General features: G+C 40.9%; 1 protein-coding gene across 9 annotated transcripts in view; it reads left to right on the forward strand.

The window, feature by feature from the left end:
• Window positions 1–18,878, forward strand: part of PLCB4 (phospholipase C beta 4) — a 187,925-nt gene that overhangs the window by 29,912 nt on the left and 139,135 nt on the right. For all 9 annotated transcript variants that reach the window (XM_087948403.1, XM_087948448.1, XM_087948439.1 and 6 more), the window contains one exon: window positions 217–273. The gene's annotated coding sequence lies outside the window, so the exon portion shown is untranslated. The remainder of the gene's footprint in view (window positions 1–216; window positions 274–18,878) is intronic.

Consider the following 18,878-nt stretch of genomic DNA (forward strand, 5'->3'; position numbering starts at 1 on the left):
ATCATTGACATGTTGTTTAAATAACTTAGAGTATTAATTAGAAAGACTGTGGATATGTGCTTAATTATTATAGTGATTAAAATTTGGATTGTGCTTTTGGCTATTACTTGATATCATTAACTGTGATGTGCCATTAGTATTATTAGAAATATCTATTATTGGACATTAATTTATTTTGAAATGCTGCCAATTTCAATTATTTGTTTTGTTTTGTAGAGACAGGAGCGATTCTTCATATGCAAGTGTTTTGAAGATGTGGCCTTGATAATAAAGGTAGGTATCTACTCTTTACACTTTATGTCAACATGATTATTTAATCCCAAAAGAAATGTGGAACTTTTAAGGTCTCCTTGTCCTTGTGATCTCTTTGCTGCAAAAGTGATGGATTAAGTCAACAGATGAATTATTCTGGAAGATTTCTGTAGTGCTACAGTAATTATTCATTTATATGGGTTTAGTGGGATTAGCATGAGCTTTATTTTGATTGTAGCCTATCGGAGTATGGTAGTATGATACAACCTTCTTGATTTTGCTGTTTTTCATTAATGCTAAAAAAGTTAGTCATGGAACAATACAAAGTGGTGGAATATGTTGTTATTTACAGTAACAGCCCCAACCTTTTTGGGCACCAGGGACCGGTGCTGTGGAGAAAGCTTTTTCCACGGATCAGAGGGGGTGTGGTTTTGTGTGCTGCCTGCATCCCATGGATGGGGCTTTGCTTGTTTGCATGGCCCAGTTGCTGGCATGCCGTGGACCGCTATCGGTCCACAGACCAGAGGTTGGGAACCCCTGATTTGCAGGCATTTGTGGTGGTCAAGGGAGGGGGGGGAGTGATGACATGTACATATTGATGTCATAATCAATTAATACAACTTACTTAGACATTATGATGCAAATACAAATACACAATGATGTATGAATATCTCTTCTGTTTTATTTTACTTCATTGTTTTCAAAGCTGTTTCTTCATTGTTCCATATAAGAATCAATACAGCCTTCCTGGAGTTAGTTCGTTATGCTTCTGCCTTTGCAATAGTACATGAAGTCCACCATCTTCACACTCTTAGAGCCGAAAGATATAACTGTTACATTATGTTATGTTCCCATGTATGAGGTTAAACATGATTTCCTTCCTACTCTTGTGGGAGAGAGAGTTTATCTTTGTTTACATAGTATATATCCTGTATTGTTTTATTGTGTTGTTGGTACTATCAGAAGGCAGTAATATCATCTCTAAATAATAGTAAATATAACTCCTGCTAGATCTTCAGCTGTTGGCCCTATTTACAGAAATGAATTGCAAGCCTGAAATAGTTCTAAAATCCAGATAGTCTCACTGGGAGCTAACAAAATACGAAGAATAATTCTGTCAAGTTCTTTTCACACACAGACCCATAAATATATTTTAAATTTGGGAAACGGTTCAGTGTAAAGGAATAGAAAATCTCTCAGTAAATATATGATTTAAAATTAAGTGCATTGGAGGAAGCACTGAAGGTGCTCATGGGCCTCTTCTTACATTTTTGGGTCATCTGCGAGCCCCTTGATAAAAATACATATGGTGTGATAAAAATTAACAGGTTGTTTTGACAAGTGAAAATTGACATTTAATGGAAATTCTTCTCAATTTTTACCGTATTTCTCTTTCTTGTGCACTCATGCATTCTTCCAAGATAGAACTGTACTTCTGTCTCTGTCTGGCGCTTGAAAGTTCTCATACAACTGGGAAATATATGCTGCATCAAAGGAATATACTTAGCTGGCAATCATCAGTGCATGAGCGCAGTTTTTAAGTTTTAATTAGGTAGACCATCTTGGTTGGTTTGGTTCTTTCATCTTGCCATACAATTCATATCTACTCTGTAACTAAGATAAGAAGCTTCCCATAAAGGCCATGCTTTCTTAGTTTTACATTTGTCTTTCCTTTAAAATCTTCCCTCTTTCACTATGTGTTTTACCTCTCTGTGTTTTTATATGAACTATTTCTCCCTGAACATATCCTCATCACAAAATAATTACTATTTGTTAATTTTTCATGTTCCTAATTGGTGAGATTGTTTTTGGAATAAATGTTTACTGTATCACTTTTAAAAGTATTTTTATATTTTATGGAAACATTTCATCTTAATTTATGAATGGTCTACTCCAGTTTGTAAACAAGCTTCTTATTAACAAATCAATAAACTTAACTCCTGGTTTAAGTTTCAAATAGTTAATTAACCATTCGTATTATTATTTTAAATTAATTTAAATTCATTCAATTTTCATTCTTGCCAAATTATAAATCTTTTATGAGGCCCTATCAGTTTTGGCAATATGGTCCTGGGAAAGCCATTAAAAGGTAGTTGTGACCCTCAATTTAGTAAAAGTTTCATATATTTGAGTTAAATTGTTTTTTATTTTAAAAAGGATTAAAATAATACTGCTAGCTGAAGAGAAGCAAAAATTATATTGAAAAAATGGGAAGGTTGTTAATAGCAATAGCACTTATATAGAGCTTCACAGCCCTCTCTAAGCGGTTTACATATTTGCCCCCAACAATCTGGATCCTCATTTCACCAACTTCGGAAGGATGGAAGATTGAATCAACTTTGAGCCTGGTGAGATTTGAACTGCCAAATTGCAGGCAGCCGGCAGTCTGCAGAAGTAGCCTGCAGTACTGCACTCTTAACCACTGCGCCACCGTGGCTGTGAATAGAGTGTCTGGGAGATTCTCAATCATCCAGATCATAGCTGTACTAAAGGTGCTTTTTCCAAAGGCAAGTGGACTTTCTTGGTTTTTTCCTTTGAAAACATTTCTGAAGTTAACTGAAGAAGTTTCTTGGATGAGAAGCAAAATAATTTTAAAGGAAAAAAACAACAACAAGAAAGTCCAGTTTCTTTTGGAAAAAGTACCTCTGGGACATTGAGAGTGTGAATTCTTAACCCCTTGAGGTTGCAAAGACCAACTTCCTCATAGAAAAACATGTAGAAATGGAATCGGCTAGGTACCATCAGCATGAGAACCTCTTACCCAATCTTCTCCTTAGATAATTTCAGTGCGAGATTACAGAGGAGAACAGATGTTCAGCATCTGTGTCAGACTCTCAAGGGCCAGTCTTTCTCTTCCAAACAGGCAGCATCAGCATGAGGTCATAAAGACTGGATTTTTTTTCCTGTTCCAAATAGGCAGCATTACCTTAGAAGGCATTATTCCATGCAAGGCACAGCAATAAATGGGTTAAGTATGTTCCTGTATTCAGTGTATTCAATGGAGGCTGGGTCTTTTATAGAAATTGGTCAGTCAGTGGTAGAATATGGGCACAGTCTTTGACTGAAATGAACAGTAACATGAGTTCAGAGAAGTGGTGGATGACAGAAAGGCAGAGCTAGGTTAGCTTTTATGGGGATCAGACAGTATCACAAGATGGACAATCACTGAAAGAAACAAACTATAGAGATGGATTTATGCTTGAATTTGAGAGGAAAAAAATAAAGGGAGATATAAACAAAATCTGCAAAGTCCTTCTTTCTCCCTGATCCCTATCAATTTCACTTCTTCCCCTCAGCCTTATAAACCTCAGTGCTCTGCACTTACAGCCCTCCTGGTTGACTGCATTGAAATAGGAGAATTAAACTAATATCCCTTTTGTCTGTTGCTGCTGTTTGGGTACAAAACTGATCAAATGAGTTATTTGCTTTCTCCTCCATGCTGCATCGACAGCCCAGGATGGGTTGACTCCTTCCTATGACGTCATTTAGCTGAGTCTGTACTAAGATATAAAAGCCAGCCTCCGGGACTCCAGCTTTTGACTCAGCTCCTTTCAGTCTGTAGCTGTGTCTCTGAAAGCGTTCTGTTAGATAGCACTCACCAGCGATCTTCAGTACTTTTTTTCCTCGCTTCAAGCAGCTTCCAGGGCAGCTGCTCTTCCAGGAGAGCAGGGCTCTCTCTCCTGCAACGTTGGGAGCAGCGTTACAGAGCTCTGTGCAGGCAAGCTGGGCAGCATCTGTAGACCTCCCCCACGCCTGCAGTTTGGAGCGATCGTAAAAACGATCGGCAAACTTATAAGAGCACAAGCCAGCTGATCGTGTGGCTGGTTGCTGCATTTTTCCCTTGCTCGGGGCTCTGTATAGCCTAAGGAGCGATTCTTCGATCTTGGAGCCTGTTTCCCCTAGTCAGCGGCCATCTTGGATTGAAGCCTTCCACCACGAGGTGAGCGGCCATTTTGTAAGCCCGGGGGCCAATTTATACCCTCAGGGGCTTAATACAAAAAATTTCCAAACAGTTTCTTTCTATCGCAAGAGCCTTTATTCTACAAATGGAGCAAGATAAGGCTCAGGCAGAGCTTCCCCTCCCAGTGGAACAGCCTCTTTAGCCCAATAAGAGAAAAAGACGAAGGCAATGCACCCAATCAGTCCAGAGGTAGGTGGCTGCTAAAATCAGAGCTAAGGCTCTAGCCCCTAAGAAGGCAACTCAGGCTGAGTTGAGGGCAGAAAAGCGCAGACATGCAGCCCTAGAGAGGCAGTTCAACAGAACTATTCATCAGAAGGGAGTGCAACTACAGCATGTTTCAGGTGATACCCGTGGCCTTGACCAAGCCCTCCCAGGGGAGGAGAAGTTATCTATGAGCCTTTCCATCCTCCTTCCTGGTTTCCTAGGCTTCTGCAGTACAATCTGATCCTCAGAATCTCAGCAGATCTGGGCCTTATTTCCAACAGGCTTCTGGGCCCTATGCTCTTCCCCCTCCCTCCAGGCCTTGAACCTCTTCTCAATCTAGGCCTGAAGTCACCTTCACTCCCACAGCAGTGGGCCTTCGGCCTTCTGCCTCTACCTTTGAGCATAGACCAGGGGATATCCAAGATGTTGTCTCATTGGCCATGAGGCAGGGCTGAAGGCTGAAGGCTTCAAGCAAATTCTTCGACCTCTAGAAAGGGTTCAGGCCCTTCTCCCTTCTCAATCTATAAGTTCCTTGCCTCATCACCCTGATTTACACAGGCCCCAGGACCTCAGGGTCCATTCTTCTCTATCAGAATGGGAGGAGGTTGATGAGGAGGGAAGGGCTTCACCATCTGAACACAGTTACCCCTCTGGTTCAGAGTGTGAAGAGGGCGAGACTTTTGACCAAAATCTTTCAGAGGAAGAGGATTCTTGCCCAGAACAGACATCCTCTGCATTGGTCTTCAATCCTTCTCTCTTCAGGCCAATGCTCAGCAAGGCCTTGGTCACTGCCAAGCTGTCACTGGAGGAAGTGGCTCCTGAGCCACGAGGAAATCTCTCTAGCCAGGGAGACTCGCTCTTCTCCAAGCCTGTAGTTCATGCAGAGGTTTTGCCTTCTCCCACTTTGTTCCTGGACATGGTCAAGGAACAGTGCGCTTCCCCTTCGGCAGGTCCTCGCCCATCTTCTCTGTATAAGCATTTCTACAATGTCAGTGCAGCCATGGACAATGCCCTGGCAGTGCCTTCTGTTGACATTCCGGTTCTGGCCTCATTCTCATTTTCTGGCACTCCCATGGAGCCAGAAGATATCCTGAAACCTGATGATAAACGTTCCGAACAGGCCCTCCAGCACAATCACCAGGCCGCTGCATGGGCTGTTCGGGCTTCAATAGCAGCATCCTTTTTTTCACGAGGGCATCCATATGGTGGCTACGCCAACTCCAGAATAGATTGCCTGCATCTGACCTTAGGTCTCACCAAGACCTTAATAGGATTGTCGCAGCGGTGGAATTCACTGCAGATGCCACTCTCAATTCCGCCAAAATTTGCATCCAAGGCCATGGCATCTTCAGTAGCAGCAAGATGACTGTTATGGCTCCGAAATTGGCAGGCGGAGTCACGCTGAAAATGGAAGCTGGCTTCAGTTCCATTCGCAGGCGATAAACTTTTTGGTGATGCTCTGGGATCTTATCTCATCGAAACCAGAGATAAACGTAAAATTCTCTCTTCCTCTGGAAGAAAGCCTATTATCACCCAGCTCCTTATCGCCCTCCTGCCTTTCGAGCGGAGACCTCATCTCGCTTCCCCCGCTCTCAGAGGCTGTACTCCCAATGCCAAGACCAACATGCGGAGGCATCTGGCAGGCAACAACCTTCTGCTGGTAAATGGCCCTTTCGGGGGGGAGGGGGTTGTTCCTTCCGTTGCTCTAAGTAATCCCTCGTTCTCCCCACCCATCGGAGGTCACCTAGCCTTCTTTGCCTCCAAATGGGAGGAGTCAATGACGGACGCCTGGGTGCTCAGCACTATTAGATCAGGGTTACAATTGGACTTCCTAACGCCACCCCCAGAATTTTTTTTTTATCTGTCCTGTCTCTCGGGACATGTCAAGGCAAGCCCTCATGAATCAGGCCATTCAACACCTTCTTGAAATCAGAGCTATTCAACCTGTTCCCCTCTCTCAACGGGGACGTGGGCTTTACTCTCGCCTTTTCATCATTACCAAAGCCTCAGGGGGGGTGGTGGCGAGCCATCCTTGATCTAAAATTTCTCAACCAATTCGTAAAATACAGGCGATTTAAAATGCAGACTCTGCATTCTATTTTAAGAGAGCGTTCGGGAGGGAGATCTCCTTTCTTCCATTGGTCTCACGGAGACTCTCCTCCACATCCCCATTTGGCCTCATCATCGCCAGTTTCTCCGTTTCTGTTATCAGAATACCCATTACCAGTATCAAGCACTTCCCTTCGGCCTCTCATCGGCTTCAAGGAACTTCACGAAGGTTCTGGCAGCATTGATGGCATCTCTGCGTTCTGTTCCAGTGAGGATCCAGTGCTACTTGGATGACATTTGATTCTGTCCTCCTCCATCCATGCAGCCCATCGGGATCTGCAAATTACCCTGTCATATCTCCAGAGCCACGGATTTTTCCACTCCGTCCACTCCAATGGTTCCTGCTTCCCTACCAATGAGCAGGAACCAGCCACTCATCCATCAAGGTCCCGCTCCCACCACAAATACGGAGATCTCTCAATTGGTGGCGTTCCCCGTGAATCTGGAAGGGACTTCTGTTCAGGGTCCCAGACAGGCTAGTGATAACCACCGATGCCAGTCTCCTGGGTTGGGGTTCCCATATGCAGGGCCGGATAGCTCAGGGTGTTTGGTCCAGGTCAGAGCAGACCCTTCCCATAAATTGACTAGAGCTCAGAGCCATTTTTCTAGCTCAGCATTTCAGGCACTCAGTGACCGGCTCTCATGTTCTAGTCCTTATGGTCCAGAGCCCTCATGGGAGAGGCGCTACGGTTGGTGTTATGGGCAGAGAAACACCTGTTGTCAATCTTGGCGGACCACTTCTCCGGGATCGACAACTCCCAGGCCGACTGGCTCAGCAGGAGCCTAGTCGACCTGGCAGAATGGTCCATTCCTCTGTATCTATTCAGGGACCTTTCCCTAAGATTCGGTACGCTGGAGGTGGATCTCTTCTCCACTCCTCAAAATGCCCAGGTCACCAGATTCTTCACCAGGTTTCCTTGCCAGGGAGTGGAGGGGCCCAATGCTCTTCAGTGCAGATGGCCCAAAGGTCTCCTCTATGCATTTCCCCCGCTTCCCATCATTCCGGCAGTAATTCAGAAGATGTTGGAGGAACGAGCGGCGCTCCTCCTCCTGGCTCCCTATTGGCCAAGGAGGCCCTGGTTTGCGGACCTGGTCAACCTATCGGTGGCTTCTCCTTGGAGGATCCCAGCCCATCTAATCTCCCTTCATCAGGGGATTCTGCTCCATCCAGAGCCCCAGTGGCTCAAGCTGACCGTGTGGCACTTGAGCGGTAGTGGCTAGAGGAAACTGATCTTCCAGAAAGGGTCATCATCACTATCCTGGCATCTCACAAACCTTCTACAAGGCGCATCTATGATGCCACCTGGAAGGCCCTTTCCCAATGGTGCCTTAGGGAGGGTCTCTCTCCTGCTTCAGCCGAGTTGGCAGAGGTTCTTAGGTTCCTTCAGCATGATCTGGAGAAAGGTTTGGCCCCCAACACCTTATGCAGGCAGGTTGAGGCCCTCTCCTCGGTTCTTTCATGGGGTTCACTTCCCTCCTTATCCCATCACCCTTCAGTCAGGAGGTTTTTGAAAGGGGCTTCCAACCTGCACCCTCCAGTGGTTCACAGGTATCCTTCCTGGGATCTTCATGTGGTCCTTAATGCCCTTACAAAGCTCCCCTTTTTGAACCCCTTAGAACAGTGTCTCTCCGTTTCCTGACTCTGAAGGTAGTGTTCCTCGTTTCCATCACTTCAGCCAGGCGGGTATCCGAGCTCGCTGCTCTTTCCATCAGACAGGACCTTTGTTCCTTTCACGATGATAGGGTTGTTCTCCGTCTGGACCCCTCATTTATTCCAAAGGTTAACACCTGGTTTCACAGGTCCCAGGACATTGTGTTGCCTGGTTTCTGCCCCCTCCCGCACCATGACTTAGAGTGGCAGTGGCACACGCTAGACATAAGAAGGGCTCTTAGAATATACATTAAGCGCACTTCATCCTTCAAGAAGTCGGAAGCCATGTTTGTTTCCTTTTCCCTTCTCACTTGGGGCACAAGGCCTCTTCTCCTACTATTAGCAGGTGGGTCAGATCTTGCATTGAGCAGGCCTACAAAGCTGTGGCCCTTCCGGTTCCTCGAGGTCTGACGGCGCACTCTACCAGAAGCATGGCCACTTCTGCTGCCTGGGCGACCCAAGCACCCTTGGAGGAGATCTGGTGTGCGGCCACGTGGACTTCCCCATCTCCTTTCATCAGACACTACTGTCTGGATGCCTTTGCCTCGGTGACTGCAGCCTTCGGCAGACAGGTGCTTCAACGAGTGGTTTAACAGTCGGTCTGATGAGCCGGACGAGGACCCGCCCGTGGACATGCAAGCTTTGGTATGTCCCATCCTGGGCTCTTGATGCAGCATGGAGGAGAATGGGCGTTGGTAGAAGTTACTGTGAACGCCCTTTCTATATATGCTGCGAGAGAGCCCAGCCCCTCCCTTGATTCGTCCGGAGAGGTTAATTCATATTTCTGTATTAATTTTGTGCTTTCAGAGACACCTTTCAGTCTGTCAAGTATGTTCGCCAAAGCTGGGGTCTCTCCCGGGGGCTGGCTTTTATATCTTAGTACAGACTCAGCTAAATGATGTCATAGGAAGGAGTCAACCCATCCTGAGCTCTCTCGCAGCATAGATAGAAAGGGCGTTCAGGGTAACTTCTACCAACGCCCATTCTTTTCCCTTTGTTCCTAAGCTTGATGGCAGAGGAACCTGGCTGGCAATTTTTGCTTAATTTACTTAGATTTCAGTTTGAATGATAAGGAAACAGAGTCTGAGTTTCTTTCCCGAGCTTTTCCAACCTCTTTGTCTCAGTTTCACCATTATTTAGTACACCAGCATAGTGTTTCAAATGTAGACTTCGTTCATCCATCTGCCACCAGGTTTTGTGCCACGGACTGAGATCATAGAGTAGGAGGCTAAAGATGATTATTTATTTGACCAGGGAAATCTCTGCACCGGAGGCACTTTTCTCTGCAGCACTGTTTATTTCTTTTTATTTGGCCAAGGAATTTTGATTAATGTAAGCATAGAGACCACAAATGATCACCTAAGGGTAGTTGAATATGTTTCATTGCAGAGATAAAGCAAATACTTGTGAAGAATTAAATTGAATTGGTACGGTAAAAATACAGAAGATGCCGATATAATCAAGAACCAGATATAACAGGAATCATGGTTGGAAGAAAAGGGAATAAAACATGCATTACTCTTATACAGGGATTAGAAAAGCAGGAAATCAAATGAACCTAGAAAGTACAATTAAACTTGTCTTTATTTTTTAATTTCAAAGCAAAAATCATAAAGAACTTTTTTCAATGGGATTATTATAAAATGGAATATTGTCCTTCACAAAATTGTCCTACTTCTTAACAGTTCTTAACTCCAATTTTTGGAAAACCTGTGTTTTCCATAAATGTACAAAGCATAGCCATAAATGGAGTAAACATTGTTAAAACTTGAGTTCTACTGGAATCCTCTTTGGGATCATATAACACACATACACAAAACGCACACAGTTTGTCCTGAACCTTCCATAACAGAGAGGAAAAAGGAATGCAAGTGGGTTGATCAAAAGAAATAAAAAATTCAAAAGCCCAAAACAAAAAAAGAAAGCATTACTTTATTTGGTCCAGAATGCTTCCCGGCAATCAAGGGAGAGAGGTATCTTACTTAAAATTAAGGTAGGAAAATGAGGCGTCTTGCAAATGTATTTTGAGGTACAAAAAAATGTTATGTGGATTTTTTGGTGCATGGATGCTAATCAATTTTGCATTTCTCAGTTATTTCCTATCTGATGACTTTTAGATTTCAAGAATCCAGTTTAACAGCTGGACCAAGAAGTATTAATTCCCTTGATCTAATATAGATACTGACTAATATGTCATGTCTCAAAATGGCAATCGTTTTTCTGTGCTTATTAAGAGAAGAGAGCTAGTGTAAACGTAAACCACCTCACCATCTGACACAAAATATAGACCACCTTCTAAACCACGTCTTTGTCTGGACTGGATTCAAGTGTTTTTGTCTGTAGTAAACTTTGGCTCTGGCTGTGCAATTTGGACTTCAGAACTTTGGAAATTAGCTCTATTTTTCTTCATTCCTACATAATCAGAGAAAGAGAAATATAAAAGCCATTTCATGACTTTCATTTAGACAGTCCTTTCTGGAACTTCCAACATAATTTGTTGGAAGAAAACTTGAGCTACGTACATAAAGTGCCATTTGTTTTAGCTTACCTTAGTATGGTGTATGATACCAGTCAACTCTGGATTATTCAGTATGATGTATAAATGAGCCAGGGATCAATATATGAACCCAGTCAAAGTCTCTACACAAATTCACTTCCACTATTCTAAGATCTTTCTAGGAAAATAGAAATAAATTCCGATAAGGCCATCAAAATTTTCACTGAGTGCATAAGCATCATATGCTTGGACACTGTTTCCCATACTGTGCAGTATTTTGCCCTCTTCAAGATTGCAAAGCTACCTATCTGGGAACATTTCTAGCCAAATATCTATCAATTGTTATCTTTTCTTCAGGAAAAGTTTATTACAGATTTTAAAATTACTCAGATGCTCATTCAGTTGCACAAACACATCTTATGAAATGTCTGTTCATTATTAGAAATAATATACTGTTTTAATATTTAAATTCAAGGATGAATGGTCATAAATGTGCTCAGTATCTGATTACATATCAGATACAAGTCTCTTCTTCCAACATAATTGGCACCATCCCATAGGAAATGATAGTTAGTAGTACAGAAAAAGCAATTCAGTACCCATCACATTTGGGAAATAAGAGCTTTTGAGAAGGTCAGAATAAAATATGCTCTCAATTATCCAAATGACACTTGCCACAATGATCAGCAAGCAAAAAACAAATCAGAATTCATCTAATTATCTCATATGTTCATGAGTTATGAACTGGATGCTTTGTTACCAACTTGTGAACAGGTGGATCCTGTTAATTCAAGCCAGAGTTTATTTTAAGATAAAATAAAATCTGTTACCAAAAGATAGCAATTTGTGATGCAGATTGATATATTTTTTATTGACAAAGACACTAGTGAGATAAATCTTAATTCTCAGTCATGGAATCATTTAGTATGTGATGCAGTACGAGATCTCCTGACTTAGAGAAAGACTCTCTTTCAGGGCTTCCTCAAATACAATATTCTTGTATTTGGAGGAAGTATTTAATTGGCACTTGTTTCCCGTTCTAGCTCTGACGCTTAGTGGTTCCTTTCGTTTAGCTTTTGTAGGATCTGAAGGACGTAAGGTCAGATTGTGATTTTGTTTTGAAGGTCTGAATCTTTGGCTGTAAAAATTAGTTTCACACACTTGCCAAATCAGCAACTTGGGCATTCTTGGATGTGGAGAAGCCAAAGATGGTGCGTAGTTTCTGCTCTGTCTGTGTGTGTTAACTTGGTCGCACGTCTATACATTATGTTCAACATCCACAATAATTTCCCCATTTTTTGAATTATACCAGGCAGACAATTTATGCAGCATGCAATCACAGTGTTCATTGTATATTAATAGGAGTCCTTGATTTGGTGAGTAGAATCTAGGTCCATAGGCAGTGATTTACTAGGGTACTTAATGAAATATTTGTTTGGTTCAGCTCATCTAGCAACATCTATGCACATTTACTGAAGTCAAGTCTGAAAGATTTAGATTCCTGGGTTTTTTGGAAGCTGCATAAAACACAGCAGCTGTGCATAGAGTTGTCACATTGTGGTGTATTGGAGTCAGCAAAGTATGACTGAACTTGGCCCAACTAGCCAAGCTGTCTTAAGTCACTTATAAAGTAATAAAGTAATATGGGATACTTAAAAAACAACAACAACCAACCATCTGAACTCCTGTAGAGCTGTTAGTTAAGAGTTAGTTTCCCCAAGGTTAGTCATCATAGCTTTGCTACTTGAGGTTGAATACAGAATGCTTTTCCAAAGAAACTTGTGTAAATAGATAGTTATCATGTTTCAGATTAGATTGCTCACCTGCTCTACAGGGTTTGGTTTGGTTTTTTTGTGAATGAAGATTTTCATTACATTTAGGGGGAAAAAAACCCTTCTGTTTCCCTCTATTTCAACTGACTTGCATCTTTCTGTTTTAATGGACTCAGTTTATACAAGCATTTTAACTTTTACTGCAGGCTTGTAATTTGCTGCTTGCTGATGGTGGCAAGTAGCTACTCTCTGCCAAGCCTCCCAAAGGCAAATTGTACAGTGCTGTGGTAAATATATGCTTTAAGTGTTCTTTCTTCAAGATTTTAAATAGCTGCTTGATAGAGGAACAGGTTTCGAAGACGTATAACCCTAAGCCTAATAATGTGGTTTGCTGGAATTTTAGGTGATATGCAAAACTACCCAGGGTGGTTTGGCATGAATATGAAGTAAATCAGAGTAGCTTATGTAGCATAGTGGTAGCTTTGGTCTTGTATTATTAAGTTAGCAATAGTGTCAACATTTAAGGTTGGTATAAAGGTAGAAACTGGAGATATGGGAACCAGTGGGACTCAGGCTAAAGAACCTGTTAGCCCTGTGAGATAGTCCAGACAAGAAGCACAACCAGGAGTATTTATTGTAAAGTTAGATTAACAAAATCTTGCAAGACTGAAACTCTTTCTCCCCTCTTTTTCTTTTAGTCTCTGTAAAACTAGGGAAAGTCCATTCTGAAACATTTCCTACACTCTCCCCCCTTCTGCATGCTGGTTGTCCTGTCTGCGACTCTCCCTCCTGTCTCCCAAGGCCATACCTAAATATCGGCGGTGGGGGGGGGGGGGAGGAATGGTTCCACACAAGTGGTGGGCATGCACATCTACCACTCACACAAATGGAATGTGAGCACACACACTCGCCCATTGCTTGCACAAGGGGGGATGCACACGCACACTTGCTTGCCCATCATTTCTGCGCCCACACACGCTCAAGGCCCAGTAGTCAGCCATGGCCCAGGGGTTGGGAACCCCTGTACTACAGAACCCCTCTGAGAATCCCTCAGCAGATAATTCCTTTTCATGGCCAGAATTCCAAGGGACATGTTGAAGCAATTTCAGGCTTTCATGTCCAATTCTCATTGGATGCCTTAGCTCCTAGTTACCCCTTTAGCTAGTTTTGCTAAGCCAGTTAGACAGGAATGCAGGGCCTGCTACTTATGGATGAGGTTGCTCTAAGCAACTGTCCAGTCATGGCTTCACCAAAATCCTTGAGGGAATGTAGCATCAGCTCCTATGGAAGTTCTTTGTCTCAAATAAATGACTACTGGAACCAGAGCACTCCTAGAATTGAATAACTCCGTGTTTCTGCCCTTGAAGACAACCAGTTTTTTATTTCAATGTGTGTATGATTAGTATGTGTATGATTGTGTTGGTTAAGTTGTAGGGATTAAAATCTTCCTTTAGGCATTGATTTGTAAGAGTGTGATAATTACTGCTGCCACTGCATAATAAATTGAAAAGTTTTATCCATGGAGATTCTTGATACACTGGCTGGCTTTACAAATTGCTTAACAGTAGTAAGTTTGCTGATGCGATGTCTATCCTTACCCTCTCATTTCTTTACAAACCTACATATTGATTATATACTCGTAGGTGGCTTTTGTATGATATTTAATCAATTAGTGGAACGTTGGTTCAGTTGTCAGAAAGATCTACCAGCTTTAAATATAAGTTACCATGTCAGAGTGAAGAGTGTGGTTCCTTAGACATCTACAACTCTTGATGTGAAATGTCTGAATATACCAAAACAAACTACTCAGCTATTTTAAAATGAAGTCAGCCTTTGGTATGTGTTTTGTGGATCCTGGGTAAATTAAATTGAAGCCCCAGTAGCTACCATAAACACTAAAGTAAATCTTATATTTCTGTTTTCTCTTATTACTGCATATTTTATAACTGGTAATCAAGCTGGCATGACATGACAATTATGAGACATTAAACTTCCTTCAGGATCTGGTTTATTTATGGGGTTGTTCTCTTGTGTATAATGGGACCTGAGCCTTTGAAAACTGCTTTTAAATGTTAGCTTGCAGTTATACCAATCTTTAGAAATTGGGAAGATTATACTTTAATTCAAACATTCTGATTGACCAAGTTCTGATGACAGACAAAATTGTGAACTTGTTGAACATATTTTTGTGCTTGCTGACTTTTCCTTCTAAAAGCACTGGCTAAGAAACAATTGTTCAATAGGGGAAGCCAGATTTGTTTAATGAACACACAATTTACTTGACAACTATGGCAAAAAAGGTTGTATAACTTGTCTAGCAGTGGAAATTTTGGGCTCAGTTGTGGTCATAAGTTGAGGACTACCTGTATAGATAGCATCAGATGTAACAGAGATTAAAAAAATAACAAAATAGATACAAGGTGAACCTTCTTGGAATAAGAGTTACAATATTGCAAGGGGACAGCTCAGGTAGTCCATTCTTGAATAGGAGTGATTCTTGAATAGTATTTTACTATGTATTTAAATGAAAATAGATTTTTCTCTTCTGCCTCTGAATTTCATAGCAGCTCAAGCAGAACAGGTCCAGCTAGCATTATCTTTTTCCTGATTAAAAATCTGTTGTCTATTTGTCTTTCTGAAAATAATGTCCAACATTGAAAACTACACAAAGTGGTAGTTATTAGTAAAAAGCTTACCTCAGGAAATAGAGGCATAATAATAAGCATAATAAAAATTATGCTAATATTATTAATTTGTAATTATAAGTAGCATAATTTATGTTAAACATGAAGTTCTTGGGAAGTTCCTGTTAACTCTTACTATGGATGTTTTAAAATAATTCTGTTTATAGAAAAACGTGTGCCACAAATGGATAAGTGGAGTTTGAGACACGCACACATTTTTAATTCTGAGTACCCATCCATTGCAGAAGTTTAACATATGAGAACAACAATTCCAGTGACAAATCTTGGGGTTGGATGGGAAAAGATGACATGCCTTGTGGCAGAATATACCGTAGCTTTAATTTACTTCTTAGGATTTGTACGTAGATATTTCTCAGCTGTGTGGCATAAATGATTTCAACAGACACTTACCTCTTTCAGGTCACAGAATATGTATTTAAGCTGTCACCACTACACTGAATTTTACTTAGTTATGATTTCAAGTTGGTTTGTTTCAAAACTGGCCCTTAGCCACTTGGGTTTGCAAGCCAAACTTAGCCTGAAAGCAGTTCCATAGCACCACTGTATACTGACCTTCAACCCCTCACATTGTGGTCTCAAAGTATCTTGCATTTACTTTTACTTGTGCTACCTCTGAATCTTAGAAAATACCACCAATAGGAAATTGGACTGCTCATAAAATCTGGAGCACTGCAGCAATTTGAGGGGGTGGGGGGGGCAAACAGATTGTACTGTCCTGCTAATTGAATGGACTGGGCTTCTGAAAATAGATGATGTCATGAGATCAAACAGGTTCAGAGCTGATTCCCAAACAGTGCAAGCCTTTATTGTGGAAATGATCTAAAAATAATCCCATATATGCCTATGATTGGGCAGGGAGGAGGGAGACTGCATTCATACCTGTGAAGACAGCCTGTGCTTTTGGCTTGCCTCTGACTCCTCTTATTTGCTGATGCATATCACTTGCCTACTTATTCAGTTAAAATCTTTTGGGGGAGGCTAGTAATTTGTGAACAGTGTACCTAAATATGATCCAGGTTATTACAGAAGGTTGGCTTTACCATTCCGTGATTGAACAAACTGGGATAATGAGTTCTCCAAAATAAGCAGGTCTGGGAACAGGAAACAGGATTCTGTTAGATTTGGGTCAGTGGGGAGGGGGAACAGGATTCTTAACTACGTAGATAAAATTCTTCCCAACTATGCAAAGCAACATGCAGTTAACTCAGTTATCTGTATTATGGCTAGGTAAATTAGGTAAAATACTTTTCCCCCTCATTAGTAGAATGCAAAAAAGCAAATCTATCCTTGTGTTGGGTCATAGTTTAGATGGGATTTGAGCAAGTTTGGAGCTTAGACCATGTTTTTATTTAGGTCCATACAAATACTTGGTGCTTTGCATAGTGTCAGTTCTCTTTGAATCAGAAAAGATACTGCTCTTTCTGCATGGCTGCTTCATCAACTGTCCCTGGCTCTACATTGTGTGTTTGTACAGCCATATTTTAGCGGTTTCACAATCCCATGGCACACAGTAGGAACAGATCATAATTAGAAATCTACATTTTAAGAAATTTACATTTTATTGGGCCTCATTTAATGTTCATATTGGTATTTAAGAGGTCCAGATCCATGTTGATCTGGGTGGCAAAAAATAAAATATTGTTATGAGCAGATTGATTTCAGCAGGCAAGTCAGTTTAGCTTCCTTATGTTCATCTTTAAATTCATTAGATGCATACAGTAGAGAGTCATATTACTTTTGCATTTAAGATGCATGGCAGACAATATGGTCTAATGTTCTCATTTAGCAGCTCCAGAATTTACATAGTAAGCAGGAAAGGGCAAGTGGGTGGAAATTTTGCTGTGGTGTTCAAAAGCATGCCACAGTGATTTTAACAGTATTGATTTTATATTTCTCCTGACCTGTTTTCCAATAAGATTTTTTTTTTTACTTCAGATTTTGGTTTTGCTTTAACCAAACTCTCTAACAACTTGCAGCAACCAAGGCTCTGTTGACGAGGAATACTGAGTTCTGGATCTCCACAAAATTTAGGAAGCTCACACATTTCCCACCCTTTCTTTAGTTTGTAGATTTCTGGGGTAAGAAAGTCTTTTGTTGTAATAATAATAATAAGTAATGCATTAGGTCTCTAGTTGTAAAACAAGCTCTTTGGTAGACAGATGTTTTCAACTGCTAATGTTTCTTTTTTGGAGCATACACTCCTACTCTCTTTAAATGAAGGACTTAATTTTCCATAATAAGTCATAGTTCGGGTATCTGCTTTTAGAAGATGAGAGATTTAAGTCAACTGGGAACAATGTGATCCTTTCTGGATCAATTATGGCTTACATACACAAAGTACAGACTATTCAGAGATGATTTTGTGCTACTTTTGTGGGCATAATTGGTATTCTTAGAATAAATTTCAAGAACTCATTATGCCGCATCATACTGTCTTAAATGGTACAGCTTTTATCCAGGGATATCATTTCTATTAATTTGATTCCAGATTAAATTTAGGTCTGAAGGTTTGAGTTGCATCTTGGTACAGCCAGTTGCACATAGTATACCAGCACCATTTGTAAATGGAGATATAGAATATACACCCTTTTAAATAAATGTTATGGGGGAGTCCAGCTATACAAGAAAATAAAAGCATTTTTTCTAGGTTTTATCTTGTTTTGTAGAGCCATATTTTTTGTTGTCAGAGTGGAAGTTCAGAAGCAAGTATTTAAGATGGAGTTCCTTCTTACAGGAATCCTGTTGCCATTGATATTTAGGTACATCCATATTATAGATTTACATACATTATCATGTAATTATGGCTGCTTCCTGAAGAGGAAATATAGAAATATTGTCTCTGTAATGGAACCCCTCTTTTCCCCCACCATTTTATTCTTTGCTTTTTTTTAAAAAAAAAAATTGTCTTGTTTTCAATTTATTGTTTACTATTATTACTGAATGACTTCGTAATTCCTTGTAATTTATATTGTGAGCTGCCTTTATATCAAAAAAGAAAAAAAATATGTAATAAGTCTAACCCTTTGAAAACAAAAATCTCTTTGGATGCAAGAGTGCGGTGCATGGAGCATGGAGTACAGTTACATGCATTTAACTGCATATTCGTTCAAGTGAAGTTAACACTAATCAGAACATCAAGGATTTGTCTTCTGTTCTGCACACAGGGAAGGAGAGCTTTTATGTTCCACCTAATGTTAATTATGCCATGTTAAAAAAAAAAAACACATGTTAGATTCGGGATAGTGCTATTTGTCCTGTCCTGGTTCTGATGAGGCACAAATGAGCAAAAGGGCAAGTTGCTTTTCTCAGCCTCACTTGGATGTGTCTTGGTTTCATTGTATTTCCCAGTAGCTTGAAAAGATGTTGACAGGTAGACATGGTGTTAAACTTTCTAATTTCTAATTTCTAATATTTTATGTGGCATCAGTGCAATACTCTGAAGAAACAATGTGATTGTCTTTGCAAGTCCCTGGCATGTCTTGCAGTATCTTGACAGTTGCGCAAAGCTGCAGTGCTATGCATACTTATGTTGGAATATTCACTCAGTGGAATAGGCGTGCATATGCAAGATTGCATAGAAAAATCCAATATTTTTTTAAGTTGCAGTCCTCTTCTCGATACTTTATAAACAAAGATCATAGTAGAAATAAAAATGTGCAAAATTCTTATCACAAAACCAGTTACAGAATTTTGTTAAAAGGTGCATGCAATATAGAAACCTTTAAAT

The sequence above is a fragment of the Notechis scutatus genome, chromosome 1, assembly GCF_049901735.1.
Source record: "Notechis scutatus isolate UNSWTSFEM ecotype Mainland chromosome 1, rNotScu1.2, whole genome shotgun sequence".
In the NCBI taxonomy this organism is placed as follows: Eukaryota; Metazoa; Chordata; class Lepidosauria; order Squamata; family Elapidae; genus Notechis; species Notechis scutatus.